This window comes from Coloeus monedula (assembly GCF_965178545.1).
Source record: "Coloeus monedula genome assembly, chromosome: 1".
NCBI classification, from domain to species: Eukaryota; Metazoa; Chordata; class Aves; order Passeriformes; family Corvidae; genus Coloeus; species Coloeus monedula.
Window position 1 is genome coordinate 157,288,978 of NC_138781.1, and position 25,772 is coordinate 157,314,749.

Below are 25,772 nucleotides of genomic sequence, written 5' to 3' on the forward strand. Positions count from 1 at the left end.
GGAGCTTTTGGCTATGACAGAATGTATTTATTTTGTATTTAAGGAATAAAGCTAATTAATTTTTTAGACCTTGCTGAATATGAGACTCTTCTCCTTATTGCTGGCAGTACTTACAATGGATCCTTTAATGCTTTTTATACTGACCAAAAAAAAAAAAAAATTTAAAAAAATCACAGCTTTAGCTGAATAAGGCATTTCCTAATGGTGGTACAGGACCTGGAAGCATTAGAGCTAATTGAACTTACTGTTCTTGGAGTAGACACACAAAGGTCAGGTTGTCTTAACAGCTTGTAGGCTGTCAGGCTGTATTTGTTCTTGAGCACATACAGCAGTCCTTTCCACCCCAAGCAGTAATGACTCAGTGTACCCAGCTCCAAGAACCCTACTTGAGAGCCAATCCCTTCCCTGCGCTCTACTAAAATAGAAAAAGGCAGGCAGCAAATACCAGGGATTTACTCCGTGAGTTCCCACAGACTGGGATGAGAAGGACAATTATGTCATCTGCATTAATTCAGGCTGCCTGCCTTGGCACCACGTGTTTGGAGCAGGGTGTCTCACCCCCCTACAAGAACTTATCTGCTGTGTGTTATGCAGTCAGGTAACTCAAGCAGGACAAGCTGTTTTGTAGGGAATTATTTTGGTGCCTTGGGGGTACCACTGGTCTGGCAACTCCCAGCTGCCAATAAACATCTTACTTCTGCAGTGAGATCTGGCAAGAGAGTCTGGATTTCTGACTGACAGACATTCACTTTACAGCTTTAAAAGCCACACCAAACTTTAACAAAGTAGAAATCTTCTATACATTTCCCTGGAAACGTGTGGAGCTTTTCCTGTGAGTGGGTGTGCCGGTTTGAGACAAATTTGGAGGAACGTCCAAATTTGAACGTCCTCTGATAGAAGCCAGGTTCCAGCCGCCCCTCTCCCACCAGGTTTTGGAAAAATTTTTCTCGCAGGAAAGTGAAGGAAAAAAGACTATTTATTTAACAAAAAACACGGGAAGAGAATAATGCTAAGTGATAAAACCACTCGCTGTGGAGAGAACCTGGTAAAATTCAAAGTGCTTCTGTAGGTGTGGCTGTTCTCTCTCGGGAGCTGGGGTGTGGCCCCTCCAGGCTGTGGCGTTTGCCTCCCGGTGCTGGTGGTCCGGACCGGAGCAGAACAGTGCAAGGAAAGTTCTTGCCTCAGCTAGCGAGCCGGCTAAACAGCAAAGAATTTTAACTCTCTGTCTCTCTCCTGAGAAAAAGCCAAAAAACCCGGGGGGGAAAAAAAAAAGGAAGGAGACTTTCTCCGCTCTTGCTGCCGTAGAAGCACGCAGAGAAGTAGAGTGACCTTGGAGCACAAACTGCTTTGAAAAGTTCGTCTTTTTTTTTTATTTCTCTCGCACCCAGTTTTAAAGACACAGAAAGGCACAGGAATCATGTCTGGGCATAGAGCAGTGATAGGGGATACACGTCATAAAGTCACCCCAAGACAGCAGGGGACAGAGCTTCGTGGTTACTCCCAGGGGTAGAGTGAAGGAATCTGTCCATTATCATCATTTTGCTGTAAATTACATTCGACGCCTAATCAATACCATTTCTTTTGCTGGCTTTATTACAAGTACCTTGCTATAGTGCACTGTTTTATGTTAAGCTGTAATCTATTAGTAGTTCTTTTAGTTTATACTGTGCAGTAAGTATCTCTGATTAAGGTCTTTCATCTGTTATCTCTTATCTGCTTAATAAATAGTTATTTTTTACAAATAGATCCGATTTGCCATCATTAGAACTTGTGGAGCAGAGCCATTCCTTAATGTGTTGCCAAAATTTGAGGCCAAGGCAGGGCTTGTCTGAAGCTGCCACTCTCCTTGTGACAGTGTTTCACATGCACCAGGTACAAATAATTCCCAGAGAAAGCCATCACTGAGGAAGGAAAAGCAGCGTGGATTGCAATACAGCAAGATAAAAAACCTTCTCTTTTAGTAATCTCCACCAGTTTTCTATTACCCTTTCTGTTAGAAAAAATGAAGTAAAGTATAAAGTGCCTGGCTCCAGCTTCCAGGCATTGATTCTTGTTATGTTTTCTCTCTGCTACATATCAGAACCCTCAGTGCTCAGTATTCTCCTGCAAGCACAGTACAAGTACAGTGTAATAAACTTCCCTCTAAATCTTCATTCTGATAATCTATACACACTTCTAGTTTTTTCATATATGCTATTCTTTTCAACTTGGGATATTTCCATATGCCTTTTGAAATGTGGCAGAAAGAGGTGCCTATTCTTGACCATTCAACACAGAATTAAAACCTTCTCCTGCATCCTCAGGGGGACTCACCTCTCCTGGATTTCTACTGGGTGGAATTGAGAGTACTCAAAGGATTATATCTAAAGATATAGGTCTGAAGTTACAGTAATGTAAGAACAGGTTAAAAATGGCAAGAAAACACCACAGTCATGACCTTCAGTAACAATGTTATGGAATCTTGGAAAAACTGATTCTTCCCTTTCTACTATATCACAGACGTGGAAAGACTCATCCCTGAAGTCTCTCACTAAAAGAGATGCTTAAGCTGAGCAGTAATTAATCCTCACACATGCAACATTCAGGATCAGGACACATCACTGGCAACCAGAAGAACTTATTTCACTCATGTTTAACCCACTGGTTCTTTGGGGCTCCCTTCTAAGTCCCAAAGTCCTTTTCTCAGTCCTTTTGAACCCTTAAGCAAGATTGATCTGGTAACTCAATCTCTGCACTTGCAATTGCTAAGTTGATTATCTTCCCTCACAGGTCTGCAAAGGCATTATTTAGCTTTCTTCAAACTTTAACTCCCTCAGATTGTCTGAGAAGCTGCCCCTTTCTTGAGCTATTTCTGTTCCAGCCTGACAGGAACAGTAACTAAAGCACAGGTCTATTGATTAAATATCCTTATTTTTTTCCCCTGCAACAGCCTAAGGCATTTAATCAATATGGCAATGCCCCATATCATGGACCAGAGATACAATATCCAGTGATCATAAACTGCTCTAAGAAGTGGTATAAAGTGATTTTATAACCTGACACCTGCTAAAGTATCCATTCTTAGTGGAATGGATACATGCATTTCCTTCTGCAAGCCACTTACATAAAAAGAGCTGAACATCACTTGGAGCAGCTGAATCACAGAAAAGACCCGTACAAGATTATGATTTCACATACATCAAAAGGAAACAGGTTTTGCTAAAGCATTTCTATACAAAATGCCATTTATTTCTTGAAAGTGATGCACAAACACTTCCCAAGAGGAGAAGGACATGGCAGTCTATAGAACATTATTTATATGAATCCTCCTCCTATAACCCCTGAACTGCTCACAAGCTTATTCTTTTTTGAATTTAATTCTTCTCACAACCTTTTTGGGGAACTGGCTGGTATATTTATCCTTGGGAATGTAGAGCTGATTTGTATTAAAATAGTTTTTCAATTCAATAATGCCACTCAAAGCCATTATTCTTGAGGCTGTGTATAAACCGGTGAATGCCCTTCTGCAGATACACCTGTTTGTAGTCAAACAAAGAAAACCCAAATGAACTAAATAACAGCCCTAATAACTTTGAGGTAAGTAATGGAAATAGGATAGTGGCAAGTGTTACAAGTGAAAATACCTATGAACAAAACAGTACTTTTTTTCCACTCTGGGCATGGTTAAAAAATTGACATTTTTTGTGCCACTCTTTAAGACCATGTGTCCATGTGGCAAGAATTTTAAGTGACTCTTTTGTCAATGTCCTAATTGCTTGGTTGGAGTTTGGAAACTGAGACTAATTATAAAAACTCAGTGGTCATCAGCAAAACTCAGTATTCATCAGCTCAAAGCTCTTGAAAAATTAAAGGGCCAATCAATTTCTATGGGAATCTTAGGAGACAAGCCAGGGTTATTCATCTTATGTAAGACCCATGAAAGACTGGGAAACAAAACTTACGCTGGTGATCACTATTAAAATCTGTTTTTTCCTAAAGTTTTCCAGTCATTTTATCAGTAAATCCATGAAAAATAAACTAGGTAATTCTGAGTCCTGCCCATACTTTTGACCCTGTTCTGAAAGAGAAAATTTTTTAAAGCTTCTTCACTCAGTCCTATTTGGCTGTGAGGAAAGATGTATATTTACAGCATTCCTTCATTCCCCACCATCTCCTATTTCAGCCCTTCAGGGCAAAAATCTCCAGGATTAAACCTGATTTGTTTGGTCATAGCATGGACTGTCTATTGAGGTACCTTGTGTTAGGGAGCAGTTTGGGCTATGAACCAAAATGTTCAGTGTGTCAGATTCAATGCACTCAGCATTAAAAATCTAAACCCCAGGTGATTAAACAACCTGGGTAAGTCATTGAATCCTGAATTAGATCTTTGAAAAGGGGGAGGACCTTCTACAGGCACTGATCTTTCTCAAGTGGTTCTGAAGCAGAGCTTGAGAATTGGTTTAGCACACGTTCAGAGCGAGATCTATGTAGCCAGCCTAGCCATCCTCACACTCCTTAGAGCCAGGAAAGGGTTATAGATGCTTTTTGGATATTGCCTTATTTGTTTTGGTTTTTTTATTCCTAATTTTAGCTGTCTACTGTAGGAAGATGTGATTGGTATCCAAGTACAGGATGAATGAGAAACAAAATAAATGGAGAGACAGTGACTTCCTTCAGATTATTTATGCAGTTATTAGGAATGTTTAAGGAAATACAGCTATACCTATATATGTAATTCTCAGGCTGATGTGATAAAAGGTTGAAAAATTATGTACAATGTATTCACATTTTACTTGGAAAGACCTATTTTTTCCTTTAGACATTTTGAAATAGCTCAAAATGTTCCATCCTTATTGTGAAAGAATACACTGATTCAAGTTTTTTCAAGGTCAGTTTCATATTTTGCATTAATGTTTGCATATAACAGAAACATCCAACCACTGCTTCTGAAACCAGGGGGTCAAAGGCATGGAGATCTGAAGAGACTTGACAGGAAACCAGCCCTCTGCTTTTAAAGGGGGGAAAAATCAATAATTAAATGTGCAGTTCTCATAAGCACAGCAGCAATGGTACATAATGCCACAAAAGTAAAAATTTATAAAAATCTGATCAACTGAATGACATTTGCAAAACTGCTGCCTTCAGGGGAGTTCTGATTTGTTAAAGCCCATTGTAGATTTGGATGAAATACAGTTCCTTATAATTTAGTTTGATGCACCTGAAATTAAAAGTGTAAGCACTTCTTGGGGGTGGCTGGTGCTGGTAACAATAAGTGAAGTTCTGTTTTTACTGCCCTGAAGATACTCTTGGAGTAAGTTCTAATTTCAGCATTTAGTCCAGTTTACAGTGGAGTAAGTTGGAGTAAAATATTCTACAGGAAAACTGTAATTTAAACCTCCAAAAATCCACTACTGACAGAAGGATAAAAAACATTAAAAAAAAAAAAAGGAGCAAAACAAAACAAAAGGACAAAATAGTCCTGTTACTTGGATTTATCCCGGGATGTAGTTTGGTTTGGTCACTAGATCTGGACACAGATAAGGATAAGGAGAAGGAAATCTGTTCTAAATTGGATTTTCTGGACCATTCTTTATTAGGAGGTGAGCTCAGCTGGAAGCAGACTTTGTTTTTAAGATATGATTGTAAATGCAAAGAAGCAGAAACAGCTATAAATAGGGAATTTCTGTGAGGAAAGAAAGGAGCTACAGGATAAAAGAGAAAGGAGCAATTATTTTAATCCTATTAAGAGCCTGATTAATGCAATTAAAGAAACATATTTCAATTAGGCCATGTTTCAAGCTGCTTTACTCTAAGGCACTTCTCCCTGCAGTATCACCCTTTAGCATCTTAGATACCACATCGAGGTTGGCACTGGCAGTACAATCCTTCTGTCCCATTTACCCTTCAGGAATTAATTTTTTTTCATAGTTTTAATAATTTGGGCCTAAAGGATTTAGACATGTAGAACAGGGCTATAGGTAGGATATATCACAAGTTCAGATTTCTTCATTTCTGGCAAAACACAGAAATGCTTTTGTTAGGAGGCTGCAAAGCAAACAGAGGAATAATTTTTACGTTTCCTGTTTGAGGAAGAGGAAGGAAGATTTTTTGGGGGGCTGAAACACAGCCTTGATAAGCTGAACTCATGCTGGGGAATTATGGCTGTGGCCAGGATTGGTGTTATGGGATGAAGGAGCAATGGCACCTGATGTAAAGAGAAGGTAGATTCTTGTTTTGCTCAGTGAAACTCTCAGGAAGGTCAGGGGGAAGTTTTGACTATTTTGTTTGTGAAGCTCACTGCCGAATCTTGGACTATTGAAAAAATAAGGCAACTGCAGGGAGAGGGAATAATTCAGTTTGGATTCATCCTGGGTTCAAGAAAATCCCCAAACCACCCCAAATCCACAGAAAAGACCTTTTCCACTCCGAATTAAGTTTGGTACTCCAGACATCATCTGGTAAAGGATGTCCTTAACTTTTCATGGTGTAGGGAGAACTGGAATCTCCTGAATTGCATTTGCCTGTAAAATTAAAAATGGGATTTCAAATGTGAAATGCTGACTTTCACATTAGCACCCCTGGACTTTTCCTGAATATGGGGTAAATATCTGTAGAGCTTCACTAATGAAAACATAGGAAACACTGATTGTGAATGAGAGAGAAAAAGAAGCTTAGGTGATGAAACATCAAGGTACTTCCTTCTTCCCAAGTGCTTCAAAAACACACATTTTGCCATTGACTCATCCTGTTCGTTCCTCAGTTTGAGGTAGATGGAGAGAAAAAACATGAGGGGAAGGAAGCTTTTCACCCTGAAAAGCAATTTTGTCTTTGGCTTGGAAAAACAAAAACAAACAAACAAAAAAAAAGAACAAAAAACAAGAAAGAAAGAAAAGTGAGAAATAAAGCTATGTACAAGTTCAGTCCAAGAGACCTCATAGACCTGGGAATGAAAAATTTTAAATGAACCACTGATGCGCTCTGATGGAGAATGCTATGGAGGAGAGAAAAAAAAAGAATAGAAAACAAACAAACAGGAGTGAGTTTCAGTGGGAGATTGGCTTGTTGCCAAGAGCAGCATCTGCAGAGCAAGAATTACAAGGGCCACCTCACACTCAGTGCTTCTGGGTACCGGATGCTCACCAGCTGAGGTCATGAAGACATCTTCACCACAGGGCATGGATGTGCACATCTGAATCTCACTGGATTTTTCATGCATTTGTCCAGAAAAAAGCCCCAAGAATTCCATAAAGGAATTGAATATATTTGCTTATTTTAGGCAACCTAAAAAATGTTGACAGCTGAGCAATGAAAAATTTTCCTCAGAAGAGTTATAGCAAAGTTAGTCATGTTCTCCTCCCCTGTGCTGGTGAAGGAAGAGATGGCTAAGCCTTGACTACAACATTAATGTAAATGCAAGAAAGACAAATAATTCAACATTTGTGGGGCACAGTTATTTCAGATTTGAGGAAGATTTCTATCACACTGCTTAAATCTGTGTTTGTGCATCAACAACCAACCCTGTTGGCTTGTGTGGTGGGAAGCATCCCAATCTATGGTGCTGTTTGTTCTTCATCTGCTGCCTCCATTCCAAACTGGACTTTCTGCTTCCTTCTGCTTTCATTTTGAGAGTCAAGGGGTCACAGATTGACTTGCTTTGCATGTAGACAAATGAGTTTGGAGGGGAGCATCCACACTTACCAAAAGGTTGGTAAAAAAGATCAGCTACAGGTGGAATGTTTGGGAAAAGACTGGGAGAAAATATAGCCTAGGGAGACAGGTTAATTAACAAATAGCAAAAAATCCCATAAAAGAGATGTTTGTTTTAGTAATTAGTGAAGTCAATGTTAGACTAACATTGTGGCAAGGGACATTTAATGCTTCACAAAAAAATACACCCTCAAAAAGCCATTCAAGCAATTGATCAGTCTGACAGAGAGGAGCGAAGAAAAATTCTCACAGGAGTATAGAAAATTCTCATATTTTTCTTTAAAATACGGAAAAACCAAATCAACTACAATGAAATGAGACCAACAATACTGGAGTACTGCTGAACCATTCCCAGCCGGAGGTGACACAGGGCCAGATGTTGGTGATGGGCTTTGCAGTACAGTCCTCCCCCAGATAGCTACAGAACAGAGCATAAATACAAATACAATCTAAAAAAGAGTGATTAAGACCATGTTGATGGCAGGGGGATTGAACTAGATGATCCTTAAGGTTCCTTCCAACCTTAACCATTCTATGATTATCACAAGGAAAGTCCCAGGAAATTTGAAATTAAGCATTTTTGGTGATTGAAAGGAAATTGAGAAAAATGCAGTTAAAGTAAATCTTGGTTTTGGTTGAAAGTTCTGTGTTTTCTTTACTGTCAATCACATCCAGCATGGACATTCCATGGCAACACAGGAGCAGTAGGAACTTCCCTGCACCTGTCACCTCTGGGGTGTAGACATCCATTTATCCATTTAGTGCTGCAGACCCTGTTTTGCCAGCAGTCACTGCCAGCAGGGACATCTACACTGGGAAAAAATAATGTATTGCACTGCCACAGCAGAGCTGAATCGATCTACAGCTTTTCCCAGGTTGACATCTGATGGTGCTTTCAAGTGCCAGCACACTTTGTTAGCAAGGTGTCAAGCCAGACCCAGCTCAGGGTGCAGCTTAACTGCACATAAATGTACTCAGCATCATGAACCTGCAGGGAGCCACAGAGGCTTTATGCTGGGGAAAAAGAGGCTCACAGGGGATCTTACCACTCTCTACAACCCCCTGAAACGAGGATGTAGCCAGGTGTGGGTTGGTCTCTTCTCCCAGGCAACCAGTGACAGGGCAAGGGGACACAGTCTTAAGCTGTGCCAGGGGAGGTTTAGGTTGGACATTAGGAGGAACTTCTTTCCTGAAAGGGTGATCAGATATTGGAATGGGCTGCCCAGGCACTCAGTGTCATTGTCTGGTTGACAAGATGGTGTTTTGTGATAGGTTGGATTTGAAGATCTCAGAAGTCTTTTCCAACCTATTTAATTCTGTCATTTTGAGGTTGGGGTGCTTTGGGGACTTGTGCTGAAGCTCTTTTTAATAAAAGTTGTTGTCTGGTGTGTTGTTACAGTTGCAGTTACACAGATTTTTCAGGCTACTCAGATCATTTCCTGATGCTGCTCTACCCCTGACATACCCCTCCCCATCTTTCATCTTGCTCCAGGTAGGTTCAACAACTTGGGATCAGCCTTTTCTCCCAGGCAGTTAGTGACAGGACAATGGAAAATAGCCTCAAGTTGTGCCAGAGAAGGTTCAGGTTGGATATCAGGAAAAAGGTCTTCACTGAAAGAGGGTTAAATAGTGGAACAGGCTGCCCAGGGAGGTGGTGGAGTCACCATCCCTGGAAGTGTTCAAAAGAGGAGCAGATGCGGCACTTTCCTATATGGTTTATTGGGCAAGGTGGTGATCAGCCAAAGGTTGGACTCAGTGGTCTTGGAGGTCTTTTCCAACCTCAGTGACTCTGAGATTCTGTGAAAAATAAGTCTTCCCTTCCACCTTCTGGAGGTGAGTCCTTTTCTTATTGCTCTCCATCAATTGATCTGAAATGATTTTGTTTTGCTTTTATTATGAAAAGAGTCTGCTGGCTCCTTACCAGGTCTTCAAGGATTGGAACTGCATTTAGGAGATGGACCACAAAACCCCATCTGTGAGGCAAAGCTTTACAAGTTTATGCTTGTTTCTCTCTGAAGAACCATCTGTGGATGGCAACACAGGGGTCAATGCTTTATTCACTTGTGCAAACAAAGCAGGTACACCAGAATTTTATGATCTGCTCGAGAACACTCGTTCACTAATCTCTTTCTATTGTTCAATCCTAATTAGCTTTGGATGCTAAAAGGCAAGGAAGACCAGAGTAAAGCAATAAAACAACACCCACACTGCCTGTTGCTGAAGGCAGCGCTGCTGAGAAAGGCCAGGACTCCTGTTGGAGAAGTAATCCAGTTCCTGGTATCCACTGGGTGTTTATGGCAATGGTCATGGATGCAGCAGGCTGAGGGCCGCAGCCAGCAGACAATGCAGGCATTTCACTACATCTGGGGCTGGGGAGAGAGAGCAGACAACATCCCTCAGCTGGTGCAGAAGCAGCATTGTCGGAGTGGGGGGTGTATCCTGCTTTCTTTCTACCAGATTATTCCTGCCCCAATTCCACGATGATTCTCCATATTCATGGCAATGACTCCAAAAGAAGGCTGTGACTTGCTGGCTCTTTTGCTGCATGCAGGAAAGCACTCCAAGTATTTAGAGAGAAACTTAAATTAAAAAAAAAAAAAAAATTAAAAATTAAGCTCAACTTTGTCTCTCATATCCTTCTGCTCCTTTGTATTTCTCTGTGCTCTCATTTCCTGCTGCACAGATCAATCTGCTGCCTGGTCTTGGGCATGCTGCTCTCATTTCCAAATCCTTGGACTTTCAGGTCTTAATTTATGGCTTGCTGCTGATCCTCTGCTATGTTTAAATCCTCTCTAAATGCAATACCCAGAATTCAATGTCTTCCCTGCCAACACAATTTGGCTTTATGCAAGCAGTACCTATATTCAGCATTCTTTTTCTCTCTACAATGAATTTCCAGGTAGATACAGAAATACGTCATCCCACTTTTGTCCTCCAGCATATCTGTTCCTAAAAGTTGTGAATTCTAGTTGCCATTTATAGAGGCTTTCAGACAATTAATGACCATCACCTTTGTGATCATGGTGGAAAAGATTTGTTTCCATGTGTTATTCAGGATTAGTCTCTATCAGAGCCCAAGGGTCCAAGTAGCACTTCAGTCCCCTCTTCATTTTGACTCTGTTATCTCTCTTAGCACCAAAAATACTCTGTCTTATCAAACTAAGAATTCCTTTTGGCCATGGAAAAGTACCATGAGTAGTAAAACAGCTACTCAATATCCTCACTGATCACAATTGCAGCTATTTCAAAGCAATGGGTCAAAAAAGGTTTCTTCTCTTTGTAAATACATCCCAAAAAAACCAACAGAGAAAAAAACAAAGTGAAAAAGCACTGAATCAAATAACGAGCACACAAAGGTCATCTCTGACTGCACCATCAGAAATAAAATTTAGGTTTCTTGTGACTCACAGCACAACTACCAGAGCTGGTGAACACTGGGCTCAGCTTTCTCAAAAACCATTCGAAGTGATGAGTAAGTTTATGCATCCCTAAGAGAATTTTTATTTTGAGTTGCCAGGGAGCTGCAAGCCCAAGCTGTTCTTCCAGGGAGGGCAAACCAGGAGAGGAGGTGACAGGAAGGGGAGCTGGGGCAGCACCCTCACCACCGAGGGCTCAGTCCCACAGCACCCGAGCAAGAGCAGAGCAGGTCCAGTGACAGAAATCAGGGTCAGCCCAAGGGTCAGGGATCTCCAGAGAGGAAATAAAGGAGATGCAAGGCCAAGACAGAGAGATAAATGGGCGATCTGGGTCGGGTTCAGCAGAGTGCATGGGCAAGGAGGGCAGAGTAATGGCACAGCTCAGGCAGGGACCAAGAGCAAGGGACTGGAATTTCAATGTATCTGCCAGTCAAAGAGGTGCTGCTCCCATACAGGCACCTCACAGCTCTGTAATCCAAGGATGCAGAGGGGTGTGTATCAGACCTGGCCTAAATCATGGTCATACAAAACCCTGGGGCAAGGGGAGGATAAACAGACTGCAAACTTTGGCAGAAAGCAGCTGCTTCTGTACTCATATCTCAAAGAGGGATGAAGCAGAGGCACAAATGGTGGCTCTTCATCATCCATGCATCCTTTTGGGTGCAGCTTTGTCCTGTTCTTCCAAGGAATGACCCAGGTCCCATGTAGCATGTGGCAGTGACCATTCCCAGCGGAGTGTCTGCATGCTGTCCTCTTTCCGCATGGGAGATGTCCCTGCTCGTTGCAGAAGGTTGGATTAGATGATGTTTAAAGGTCACTTTCAACCCAAACCATTCTGTGTTTCTCTTTCATAATTTAATCATGAGGACATAACCAGGCCTTGGATTCACAGGACAGCCCCCGGCCTTATTTTATTCAGCAGCGGGGATATATTCCCTCCTGAATTCTACCATCACATTCATTTTCCCTGTTGCTATAAATCCTCCTTATTTCCAGCCCTGATGCTAATCAAACATAATCAGAACTCAGAATTCCAACAGCTTGTTAAAGTGAAATGTGGTGATTATCTGTTACCCTTAAAGGAGGATACAATGCCAGCTCAGCTCCCACAAATGTCAAATCAATGCTTGTGTGGCTCAGCTGCCTCATCCAAAGGACTACTGAGGACACACACCATGATTGTATTGACTGCAATTCTGTGGAAATAATTTGGAGAACAAATCTGGGACACCTGGAAGCCATGTAGAAAATACCTGGATAAAGTGATTTATGGGATTTGATGGCTTTAAGATGAAGTAGGGTAGATGTAGATTAGGTATTAGGGAGAAATTCTTCCCTGTGAGGGTGGGGAGGCCCTGGCACAGGTTGCCCAGAGAAGCAGTGGCTGCCCCTGGATCCCTGGAAGTGTCCAAGGCCAGGCTGGATGGGCCTTGGAGCAACCTGGGATAGTGGAAGGTGTCTCTGTCCATGGCAGGGGTTTGGAACTGGATGATTTTTAAGGTCCCTTGCAACCAAAGCCATCCTGTGATTCTAGGACTTATCCCCAAAAGCCAGTCTAAGCAACAGAAGAAGGTGACAGAAGATGGTGAGTCTCATCATCTTTGTCAAACTAAATCAGCGATTTTGGTCCCTAAAGCAGTTTCCAAACACGTTTCTTTGGAGGGGAGAAGGCAGGCGAGGAGGAGAGGATGGGAATGAAAATCAAAGAATGATTCACAACTGCAGCATTTTCTGATTAGATAACGATGGTTTGTGATACAATATGAACATGTCCTGTTTACATTGGACCTTGCAGCGTGATCTGACAGGCAACAGTAAAAGCAATTATACAAACACCACTCCTGAAATATGTTTCACTAGATACTGCTACAGATAGCCAGTGCTAGAGACTCTAAAATCTCCCCAGAAAGTATTTCAATCTCCTTATCATTATACAGCTTTTCTTAATATCAACCCTGATTCTTCCTTGCTGCAGCTTAAGTCCATTACTTCTTGTTCTTCCCAACTGTAATAAACAAAAAACCAGCGATTATTCTTTTCCTCTTTGCAGCAGACTTTTATGTACCAAGAGACCTTTATCTTCAACTCTATCTTTTAGCTAAAGCAACTCTTTCTGTAATCTCTCCTCTGCAGCCTGGCTTGGCAGCTCTTGGATCACTCCTGCTGCTTTCCCATGCCCTCAGTACCTGCCCCATGCCTCAAAGTGAGTGCCCAGCACCAGACAGAAGATTAAAGTGGCCTATTCTAATGTAATGAAGACTCACACAAAAGCCACATTAGGATTAATTAATTTAATAGAGAATTAAATTAATTAAAGCTGCATTGAAGTCAAATTAATTAGAGAATTTGTTTTTGAGGAAGCTAAAGCTTATGTTCTCAACCTAGGCATAATAAACTGCCCTGCAATGGGATCTCTCCAACTCAGTGTGGCTCACTCCCACCTAAACACAAACATCTGGGTATGAGATGCCCTGTGGGAACTGGCACATCCACACGGACCTGGAGGATATGGCACAGGCCATGTCTGAGGCTGTAACAGACCCCGATCACTGATCCCATCTTTCAGTGGCCATATCAAACCAAAATGCTTCCTAGATCTCTAGTGAGGATGTAGGGTACCTGGGCAGCACAGCCAGTGATGAATTCCTAATTTGGATACACCCAAAGTCAGTTGAGGTGGATCCCACCTCATGCATCAGCTGAGCTGTAATGAATTCCATGTTCATGTTCATTGCTTGTGGCAAAGAGAAGCAGCACTTAGATTTTCTTCTGCTTGAGATTTAAGGAAGCCATGCTGATAGTCACCAAAAATTAGGTTTAATTGTTTCTTCACTAGTTTCAGATCTATTTAAATCTTGTCTGGATGGGGAGAAACATGGCTTAGTATTACCAAGATTACAACCTCTCAAACTAGATCAAGATTAGCATCCTTATACATCCTTATACTCCTCAATATTCAATAATAAACCCTTTCAAAGACACATCTGGGAAGAGTCAGGGAAAGGTTGGAGACTGTGAGTAGAATTTAAGATTTCTCTGCTTAGAAAAAAGTAAACTTACCTGCATGCTCATGAATTCTACCCAGTCCTATTAAATCAGCAAATGTGATCTGTATAGTGGATAAAGCTCTATTCTCCTTCCATTCATTTGCCTTTGACATCAGTGAAAGCCTGAAGTTACAGATTATTCCCTTTTCTTTAAACTCTTAACCAAAAAAAAAGTGTTTCAGGAAGAGGGTAATATCCACTGGGACGGACTCTAAAGAGGAAAGATAAATACGAATAGAGTTTATTTTACTTTTTATATGTTTCAGGTCTATGTAAGAAAAATGTCTTCTACAGTAAAAAGAACTGATGCAAGAATTGTTTCTCGTAAATGGCCAGCATTGATGTCTGTAAAAAGGAAGAATGATACATTGTGGCTCACTAGGCAGAAAAGGAACACTATGAAGAATATACCCAAACCCACTAAAAATGGATCAAATGCAGCACTTACCATGACATAAAAATCATAATGAATTTTTGACCCACCATGTAAATTGTTTTTCCTAGAGTCATCTTAAAAAAAAGTAGTAATGAAGTTGTGCTTTATGAAGAGGAGCTGGTTCCTGTAGATGTTTCCTAGTCTCCTAAATTCATTCCACAGAAAACCTTAATCCCTTAATTCCCCAGTATGGAATATAGGAACGACTGAATCTTGTCAAAGGCTTGAGCTGCCAATCCTGAACTCATAACAGGGTGTGATGTAGAAAAAAATTAAGGGACATCAGAGTTGGCCATACAAAAGCAAGCTGTGGCCCAGCAGTTCCTCCTCTCCTATGAATCTTCCAAAGAAGGACAACCCTCATGTGATAGAATTGTAGAAAATATTTCTCTGAAGGCCAGGAAGTCAAGTGTTCCATTGTCTAAGGAAATCCTTTCTCCTCACAGAGAGAGATATGCAATGACTCTTTCAAAGTGAAATGAAATCCCAAATTGTCCCACCCCATGCAGAACTCCTTGCTTTTCACTCCACATTTCAAAATGTTTTCAAGAGCTTTGCGTGTTGCTGAAGTCAGATTTAGAAGGACTATAATTGACTCTCTTTTCTCCTCTTGAGCACAAGTTGAACGTAACAATTCCCATTCTCCACTTCTGATAGTGCCAGGCCATGACCCGAGAGCTGTGCTACAAAGGTGTCCTACCAAGCCTGTGATTTCTTTCAGGAATATGGAAAAGACCTTTGATTAAAGTGCTTCCAGGCTTTGTCAAAATGGAAATAAAAGCAATTCCATTTTCTGTAACTTTTTTCTCCTTACATATCATTTTCCCTTCATGATCAATACAGTTATTAAAGCACAACAGGGGAATAAGCATTTACTTTCTCAGCTACTTCCTGACGATTGGAGATGCCCCAGGTTCTCTGCAACATTTAAACACAGCTGGCACAGGTGACATGTGATTTGGGGAGGAACAACAGCCTGCCATAGCAGAAGCCAGAAAGGCAGCAGGATTCCCGACTCAGCACAAAAGGATACTAAATATTAGTTTTTAGGCAAAAAAGTCAAACTCTCTCTGTCCAGCAAAGTTCTTTTTTGAAGGTACTTGTCTATCGGCATGAAAGCAAAATGTTCACCTCCCAGGTACTGTTCATCACAGACACTGAGGTACAATGTCCAAGAGAATCAGGATGAGCAAACTTCAAGAGGCATGGGAAAGAAAGCTCAGCCTGTCTTCTTCCAGCTGCCTAAATTTTAACTACCAAGTCTGATGAGATGATGCAATACTGACTGCAGGTCCCTGAACTGTCCCTATGGAAAGATGAACTGTTAAACTGGTGCTCATCAAGTAAATCAAGTTAAAAATCAAGACACAGAAATCGGAATATAAATCCCCACAGTACAATGAAATAATTAGTTTCACTGTGGCTCTGAAAACCAGTGTAGCATCTTTAGAATTACCCAATGGTTTTGGGTTGGGAGGGACTTCAAAGATCATCTCATTCCAAACCCCCCACCACAGGCAGGGCTACCTTCCACTATCCTGGGTTGCTCCAAACCCCATCCAACCTGGCCTTGAACACTTCCAGGGATGGGACAGGCACAACTTCTCTGGGTGATATGTGCCAGGGCCTTCACTCTCATAGAGAAGCATTTCATCCTTATAGCTAATCTAAATTAACCCTTTGTCAGTTTAAAGCCATCGCCCCTTGTCCTGCCACTCCAGGCCCTTGTTAAAATTCCCTCTCCAGGTTTCCTGTCCATTCCCTTTAGGCACTGGAAGGGGCTCCAAGGTCTCCCCAGAGCCTTCTCTTCTCCAGGCTGGACAACCCCAGCTCCCCCAGCCTGGCTTCAGAGCAGAGGAGCTCCAACCCTCTGAGCATCTTTGTGGCCTCCTCTGACTCACTGACACTTTAGTGACATTACATGAAATACCTGAGGAATGGTGACACTGCCTGGGCAGTGTTGCTGTGCCAGAAAGGAAAACTGAGCAGGAGAACACTGCTGCCTGCATGTGCAGATTTTCAGCAGAGGTTTCCAGTGCGAACACTGACTAGGCTTGACCATTTTGCTGCTTGATGAGATGTGACAAGCTCACAGCCCAGTGCAATAACACTTCAGGCTACACAGCTGGGGCTCAAGGATACTTAAATTCTGTTCCTCATTTTCATGGATCCCAGTTAGGTATACATCTCCAGTGATAATATTCCTAACTTCTTGGTATCCCCAGCCCATTTAGAGGTAAGTTTAATACAATTTCTCAAAGCTTTGACCTTTGAGCAGGGCAATTTATTATATGTGCTGCCATTGGGCACAAAGATGAGTCTAAGTGTGGTTTTCCAGTCAGTAACCAAGGATTTCCATTCACTCCTCTGTTAAATGAGGCCATTAAGAGAAATGTAACTCACTAGTTTATGCTGCTGCTAGCTAGGGAAAATTGCTTTTTAATCTCTGACCCCTCAAAATGAAATTGTACCCTGGAAAGAGATTCTGTTAAACAAATGAATTAGAAAAACAAAAGGACAGCCTGTGATTTCGTTCTGTCTCTGAATTGTCAGAGATCAGACTTGTTCAGAGCTTTCAAACAGAAAATTCTTGCCTTTGAAATACTGAATGCAGGCCACCACCAGCAGTGTAACTGGTATTCTTAAATCTTGACTTGGAACAGTCCCAGTGCTACATTCCACCAAGGTGAACAGCCAGTAAAATCTGTGTTCTACCTACTCATCTTCTCACCAGAGAAAGACAGATTGATCACCAGTGGCTCACCACTAAACTTGCTCTCAAGTCTTTCATATCACACAGAATCACAGAATGATTTGGGTTGGAAGGAACCATAAAAATCATCCAGTTCCAACCCTCTGCCATGGGCAGGGACACCTTCCACTTTCCCAGGTTGCTCCAAGCCCTCTCCAACCTGGCCTTGAACACTTCCAGGGATCCAGTGACAGCCACAGCTTCTCTGGGCAACCTGTGCCAGGGCCTCACCACCCTCACAGGGAAGAATTTCTCCCTAATATCCAATCGAAATATTCCATCTTTCAGCTTAAAGCCATTCCCCATTATCTTATCAGTCTGTGCCCTTGGAAAAGTTCCTCTCCAGATTTGCTGTATTCCCCTCCAGGTACCTCAAAGGCTACAGTCAGTTCACCCTGGAGCCTTCTCTTCTCCAGGCTGAACAATCTTAATTCCTCACAGGAGAGGTGCTTCATCCCTCAAAGCATGTTCATTTCCTCCTCTGGATTCCTTCCCTTCTCCACCTGTGCCCCTTCCACTTCTTCCTTGAATGGTTTGTGCTTAAATGGAAAATGAGCTCACAGGGGATAGGTTTTTTTTCTCCCAAAAATTTCACAGTTGGTGTTTTATAATAAAGGAAAAAAAAAAAAAAGACTAAGCTACTACCTGGATCAGACATCTCTCCCTTTTGGATGGTACAAATGACGAGATGTTCTGCTGTGATTAAAAATGGCCTGAAAGATTTTACCTTTACACCCAGGAACACCCAACTTCATGACATCCAAAAGCTCTAAACAACCCCTTTCTTAATAAATATTTGATCACACAGATCCATTGTTTACAGAAAACAAAGAGAGGTTTAAATAAATTTTGTGGCTCAGACCTTGCTGAGGTTAAGTTGCTGCATTCACACAGTTCATTTATCACACGGACTGGCGCTGACTTGAACACCACTTCCCACGGAAAGCAGCTGTTTTGTAAATGGCTGCATTAAAGTACAGTAAAAAAGCAGGCACAGACAGAAGCTGCTTCAAAATAAAGCACTCTTAAATCTGAAAACTTAGCCTGCCCTTCATAGGGAGCCAGTGAGCAAGGAAACAAGGAGGCAGAAGTTTTATACCAGCCAACTGCTGTTGGTGAAAGGTCTGGAGCACAAGTCTGGTGAGGAGCAGCTGAGGGAGCTGGGGGGACTCAGCCTGGAGAAAAGGAGGCTCAGGGGTGACCTCATTGCTCTCTGCAACTCCCTGAAAGGAAGGGGTAGCCAGGTGGGGGTCAGTCTCTTCTCCCAGGTAAAAAGTGGTTAAGGGGAAATGGCCTCAAATTGTGCCAGGGGATGTTTAGATTGGATATTAGGAGAAATAATTCTTTACTGAAGGGGTTGTTAACCACTGGAACAGGCTGCCCAGGGAACTCGTTGAGTGGCCATCCCTGGAGGCATTTAAAAAACATCAAGATGTGTCACTTAGGGAAATGGTTTAATGGTGGACCTGGCAGTGCTGGGTTAATGGTTGGACTGGATAATCTTAGTGGTCTTGTCCAATCTAAATGATTCTATGATTCAATTTAATTTTAGAAAGCACTGCCCCAGACAGATCTGCTTTCTGCCCAGACCACACTGCCAAGACAGATGGAGCCTGAAGGAAGGGGCAGCCCTGCAGCAGCAAGGACTTGCTTCAAGGCTCTGTAGCAATACAGACCATGTTCAGGGCACATCTGACAGGAAATACAGGCAAACATCCTCATGTGGGAGGTTTTGAGCAACCAGCAGATTACTGGGATCATTATAAGGGAATGTTTTGAGGCAGCAGTGTTGCTGGCAGCCATGCTTCAGCAGGGGAGGACTGGGAGGTTGCAACTGGCAGCAAAAATGAAAAAAATACGGCTTAATGGGAGAGGGAAGGGGTGGAATTTTAAACAAGTGCTATGGGGGAGAAACTGCTTTGAAGTTGAAGAAATTCAATCTGAGTAGGAAGCCCAGGCAGGGGTTCCTGAACTGAACTGGTGTGAATGTGTTGCTGTGAACTGAGAGACAGAAAGTAGAGAGGGTCTGCAAATTGGTTTGAGAGATTCAAGCAATTTGTGTAGGACTTCTTTTCCTAACTGGAGTTCATGGTACAGAACCATGAAGACTCTGGAGGGCGGCAAAGTTTCCTTCTTCTTCTGAAGAGGAGGATTAAGGCTCAGTCATGTAATTAAAAAGTCACTTCAGTAACAGCTTTTGCTTGGAGACCTTACAGAGCCCTGGGTTCCTACTGCAGCTTTAATTCAGCTCCCATCACTTTCACAAGCAGGAACTGCCAGGAGAAAGAATAGCTCTGTAATCCCCCAAATGAAACTTCCAAGTGCTAATTATCCAGAGGAGCTGCAAACTCAGCCACGCTCACCATGGTGACAGACATGGACAAACAGCAACACGAGGCTGACTGTTTACCTTGCATCTTAGAGTTTGCAGTAGAGTGACATAACATCTCTGTCACAAATCTGCTGCATGAGCACACAGCCTTTTCCTGTCCTGGGAGATCACAGAATCACAGAATTATGGAGTCATTTAAGTTGGAAAAGACCTCTAAGCCCATTGAATCCAACCCTTGACTGCCCACCACCTTGTCATCTAAGTGCCAGCTCCAGTCATTTCTTGAACATCTTGAGAGATGGTGATTCCATTACGTCCCTGGAGAGCCCGTTCCAATATTTGACAACCCTTTCCATGCAGAAATTCTCCTTCAGCCACTTCTCATTGTCATGGGTTAGCATAGCTACTGAAGTGATTCTCTTGCAAAGAGGTGCTTACAGCTTCCACTATGACCTGACAGAACCTATCAACTGGCTAGTTTGAATATTGACAATTTTTTAAGCCACTTAAAAAAGCTTGACACGCCTCTGTGATCCACATTTAAGAATGGACAAACCCTGGGAAAGCTCTGTCTTGCTTCCAGCTTTGGGACAGGTAACTGGGCTCGGCCCGTGCGGCCCAGCGGGGCCAGGCCACAGCCATCCTGGAGCCGTGTGCTCCTGTTCCACCCGTGGCCCCTCCACAGCCCTGTTACGTGCAGACAGCGTGGCCTGGCTTCCCCCTCTCCAGTGCGGCTGAAGAATCAGCTGAGGCTGCCCTGCTGTCCAGCAAAGATGTGACCAACAGTGATAAGAGAACTCCAGCTGCAAGGCCCGGGTGAGATTAACCCTTTTAGTGCTGTAAGTTCCCTCCAGAACAGATGTAGCCTGCAGACATCGATCCTCTCCCAAGTCTGAGGAACAGGGAAGGTGAAGAAAACACCATAGAGACACCAAAGTCAGTAAAGAAGGAACAGCTTAAACCCTGAGGGAGGAGAAAGAGGAGATGCTTAGAAGCTGAAATTCTGTTGTAAAGCTATGGTGATGGACTATGATATATCAGAATACTCATTGTAATTTCATTAAAGCATTGGGGGTGGAGCATTCAAACTGTACTTGTGAGCAAAAGCACCTGTGCTGAAACAAGCAAATGCTGAATTAGCTGTAATTTGAAGAGAAGTTTGAACAGGGAGAGATAGAAGTGATGAGGACTCTTGCTCCAAATCGGAAGGAGAAGACCTCTGTTCCTAGAGATGCTCCCAGAGATAGTCCTAGAGATGAAGATGATGAGAACCCTTTTTCTCCCAGGGAAGGGGGAGGGCCTCTATTCCTAGAGATGAAGATGCTCCCAGAGATGGGTGAAGAGAACCTTTGTTTTTGAACAGCTCAACCTTAAAATGGTACCCCAGTAGCTCAGGATTGGACCCTCGAAAGCAGCTGTGGGGAAAGCTGTAAATCGGGGGAAGGCACTTTCCCATGCAAGCAGAGAACCAGCTCGGGCAGCTGTCTCATTGTGATACTGAAGCCATGAGAGAACTTCTTGTGGAGATGTCTCCATAGCATGAGCAAGAGAGACTCCTCTCCCTAAGTGAACTGAAAAAGGTTATTATAGAAGTGGTAAACTGACTGAAAATCTCAAGGGTTGTCTTTTTACATTGTCAGTGGGAGAAGGGAGAAAGGGGGGGGAAGTGAAGTGTTCTGAAGGTGTGGTCTGACTTTTTTCCTTTCTTTTAGGTCTGTTAATAAACTTCTTTATATTCTTTTAAGTTTTGTGCCTGCTTTGCTTTCTCCTAATTCTTGTCTCACAGAAGGTAAATAAGTAAGTAATGAGTATTTTGGACCAAAACCACTCCATCATCCAGACCCTTCCCCAGTTCTGTTACCCTTCTCTGGACATGCTTCAGCACCTCAATGTCTTTCTTGAAGTGAGAGGAGCAAATTAAGCAGCTCGCTTGCATCAAGATAATCCAACCATGCTGGTCCCCTGTGGCTTTGCAGCTACTGGATGACTGCTGCACATGTCAGGGTGCAATCCCATCATATCATGGTGCCAGTTGGCTGTTAATTATAAAACTAAGGTTAAAATTATTTAATGGCAGCAAAAGACAAGGTCTTAGGGAATATCCATGGTGAAGAGGAGGAGATGATCTTCATTGTCACAATATTTATAAGTAACAAGTGCTTTGAGGGGCTACCATGCCAGAAAATTTCAAAGACTCTGAGAAGGTGATTTTTGAAACTCAAGTTTTCTTTTGCTGTTAAAATACCAATGAGTTATTTGTGTGAAAGTTGAAGACACTCCCTTATCAGTGGTCCCCAGGCAATAAGATCTCTGCAAATATCACAGACTTATGAGGCTTTTTTTCCTTAGAGCTCCAGCCTTCAAAGTGCCCCTCTGTGTACCCATGAAAGCCAGACCCAGGAATTGCTTCTTTACTGGAAAAAAACCTCATTGTTCTTAGACTACACAAGTGGGTCACTGAACTGCTGTTTGCCTTTGCAGTACCAGTGCATCCAAATTAGCTTGACTTCCACAGAGGATACAGGGAAGGAAAGTAACCAGCATTAATCAGAGCAACACAAGCAGCTCTTCCAAAACAAATTAGCTTCAGCAGTCAGCACACAGAGTCCTTCAGTCAGTGAGGCCAAGCTGAACTTAGGCCAAACTGCATAAAAAAGAGCAACTGGTTTAATGTGTACCCATGGAGTCTGCATTGGTTTCTTTTTCTTCCTCTCAATCCATCTGCAGGAAGCTCTGAGCAAACTGAGCAAAGTAAAAAGCCATCCCTTTAGTATGATGTCCAGCCCACCTAAACGGCAGGTTGGGTGTCTAGATATTCCCTTTTTTCCAATAAAGAGACAGGTGATAGGCATGGGATTAAATTTCCATTGAAATATTTGTGGTATAATTGATATAATCTGAATTTAATGGACAAAGGAGAGAACAGACCTGTCATGAGAGGCAGCCATCAGACCTACCTATGTCAGGCATCTCCTGTGAGATGAGACAAGATGTGCTGAAAGCAATTTCTTCTGAATCATGGAAAGGAGGTTTAGACACTTAAACACACTCCACCACCAAACACACTCATATTCGGTCCGATAAATCCGTCTCTTCCAGAAAGCAGTTTGACCCAAGCTAAAATTGGTGTTTTGAGATAGGTGGGATGAATAATTTTCTCTGGGGGCAGGGATAAGGAAATTTCAAGATGCAAATCTGGGCCATTGTTATTAATGGCCAGGGTCATAGTTCATGCTTGAGGCCCAAGAGAAATGAGACCCTCACCAAAAAGAAAGGCATTGAAAGAAGACCAGTGCAGGAGATAATTTCTCCTGGCTTCTCCCTACCAGATTTGTTCACCTCAGCCATTTTTCAAACTCAAATTTTCCAGGGAAAGTAGAATAAAAAAGTAAAATTGTCACATTTCTGTCACCAACAGGGAAAAAGGCCTCTATTCCTCTCCTTCTTGTATCAATATTCAACTCTTACTGCTTTCATCTGCATTTTGACCCTGTGTGTTCCCACAGATAATGCAGTGGCCCAGCTTAACTGCTACCTGTAGTAAAAGTAAGCTTAAGCACAAACAATTATTTTGCAATTATAATTTAAAATGAAAGGAAAAAAATCTGCTAATATATATATATAAATTTTTATTCCAAAGCTCTGACAGCTCCCACTAAATCTTTTAGAGTTTAGATGGGGCACATGAGAATTCGCTTCAAGTAATAAAACACTGCTGTTAGCACACACATCTCAAGAGGAAGGAGCACCTTACCAAATTTAAAATGCAGACAAAGGAGCCCTGCATGAAGATATTTACATTTTTTTTAACATTTCTATAATTTCAGGGAACCTAAATGCCTTATTTTGTAGTAGCTAAGGAAAAACTATTTACTGGTGCTTTGTTATGTTAATGTGCAGGTTGGGACTGGTTCTCCAAGTTGTATTGTTGAAGTAACTGCATGGATTGCTTGCAAACATTGTATTAAATAACCAGCCACTTAATCATTATTCCTGACAGAAATCCCTCCATTAAGTTCTACAGAAGGTCTTAAACTTGAATGTTTCAGCAGTGTTGACATTTCTGATTTCTCAATTTATGTATACATTTGTTGACAGACTAATAAAAACCCTACACAGACTAATAAAAATACTGCATACACACACACACACACGTTTATATACATATAAACAGTAATAAATAACAAATGTTTGTAAGCCAGTCTGCGTTTACAGGATAATCACACAGTAACATAAGTAACAAGCAAATATACTCATGAATTAGCAGTTTAACAAAAAGAGGAAAACTGCTCAGTAAGATTTAAGAAACAGCCTGTGCCTCTGATCCCTGAGCAGCACAGATGAGCACAGGCTTAATTTAGAGTGTGTAAAGCTCTGGCAGGTCCCTTAAAAGCAGTTCACCCATAGGGCCATCTGGCTGATCACTCTCCCAAACCCATCCCAGATATTTCCAAAGCAGCCAAAACCAGGCAAACCACCCAGGAGGGTGACCTGTACTCACACTGCATTATCCATATGTATGCAAGGGGCATCAACATTCCTCCCTACAGCAGCCCTGAGGGCTGTGGGATCAGGGCCCTTGCTGTCACACCATGGGGACAGTGTCCCTTCGGGTGTAAGATGAGCAGATATCGTGGCACACAACACATGAGGCATCACGTGCAATTTGACCAGCCCCAGGCCAGCAGTGAAAGTGACAAAAATGCTGCCTCATTTTCCGGTCACATCCCAGGGAACCTCATGAAAGAGGTGACAGAGGGCGAGCCGTTTTTACATGTGTTTGTCTGGTGATCCACACCCAGTAGGGTACAGGAGAGTTCCCTGTGCGCCACAGGAGATCTGGATTGCATATTTTCGTTAGCAGATGAAGTTTTCTCAGTGATATTTGTCTATATGGGCTCATTTCAAGCGCAAGAGAGACTCTGTTTTCTCATGTACACCAATCAGTTTATATTTATGTCCTTAGCAGGGGTTTCCTTGCTAAAACTGGCTATATCTTTATCCTGATGAACATATTTGAGGGAAAAATGGCCTCCTGTCTGGGCAGACTATTTCAGCAGTTCCTGCTGGCTGAAGAAAGCAGATCCTTTAGACTGTACTGCATTCATTTTCTGCCTGACTCCTCTTCGACCTTTTTAACCAAAGTCATCATTAACTCATTTGCAGCTTTGCAATCAGCTTTACAGTCAGGTCAAGTATTAAATTCATTCCAGTTTCATTTTAGACTTCATGTGGTATGTAACAAGTTATTTTCAAAGTGAATGCAGGATTACATGCAGGGTGACACACATAATCTTGAATAAATATACGATAAAAACCAAAATTTAGCTGTAGACCATGCTTATTTTCTGCAATATCAAAGTTCTACAAAACTCATTACCCAAAATTGGGACAATATGTTTCACCAGAAAATGAGCTATAGACAATTTTCAAATCACATCACTCCATAACATCAGAGTAAAACACCTGTGAGTCTCACTCCCTTGGTCTGGAGGTTTGCCCCAGAGCTTCAGAGTCCATTGTGCCCAAGGACCAACTAAAAGGCACTATGTGCTCTCATGGAGCTCAGCCACATTTTGTCAAAACTCCAGGCACATGAAAATAACCAATTTATGCTTGAGGAAAAAGAAAACTAGCAGGTTTTTTTTCTGTCAGTCATAATGCCATTGATAACAAGTTTTTCTTTGTTCATTCCCCCACCCCCACTCATCCCTGGAAAGTACTAACAATTACCACCGAAGAGTTATTTCTGCACAAGCTGTTTTCAAAAAGATTAATGTTTCTCTGTGTGTGTGTGCGCGTGTGTGTTTTATTCTTGCTCCAATGAAGAAAAAAAACCCAATTCATAAAAAAATCCCTCAAACTGCTGTTGAAAAGTGCTGAACACCACAGCCATTATTCACCAACCACATCATATTGTTTGACAACTCAAGTTCTTTTCCTAAAGTACTGTTGCCTGATTATAGGGAAACACCAAACAAAGCACATATAAATGATGTGCTTTTTATGGTGTCTTTCCAAGAACAAAAGTAGCTAATTGTTGACTTTCCTACTGGGAAATGTCTGTTTAATATGCAGATCTCTTAATGACTGCTCTAAAGCA

General features: G+C 42.1%; 1 protein-coding gene across 4 annotated transcripts in view; it reads right to left on the reverse strand.

Annotated features, from left to right (window-relative positions):
• The window catches only part of TSNARE1 (t-SNARE domain containing 1), a 461,526-nt gene that overhangs the window by 149,565 nt on the left and 286,189 nt on the right, over window positions 1-25,772 (reverse strand). The window lies entirely within an intron of this gene.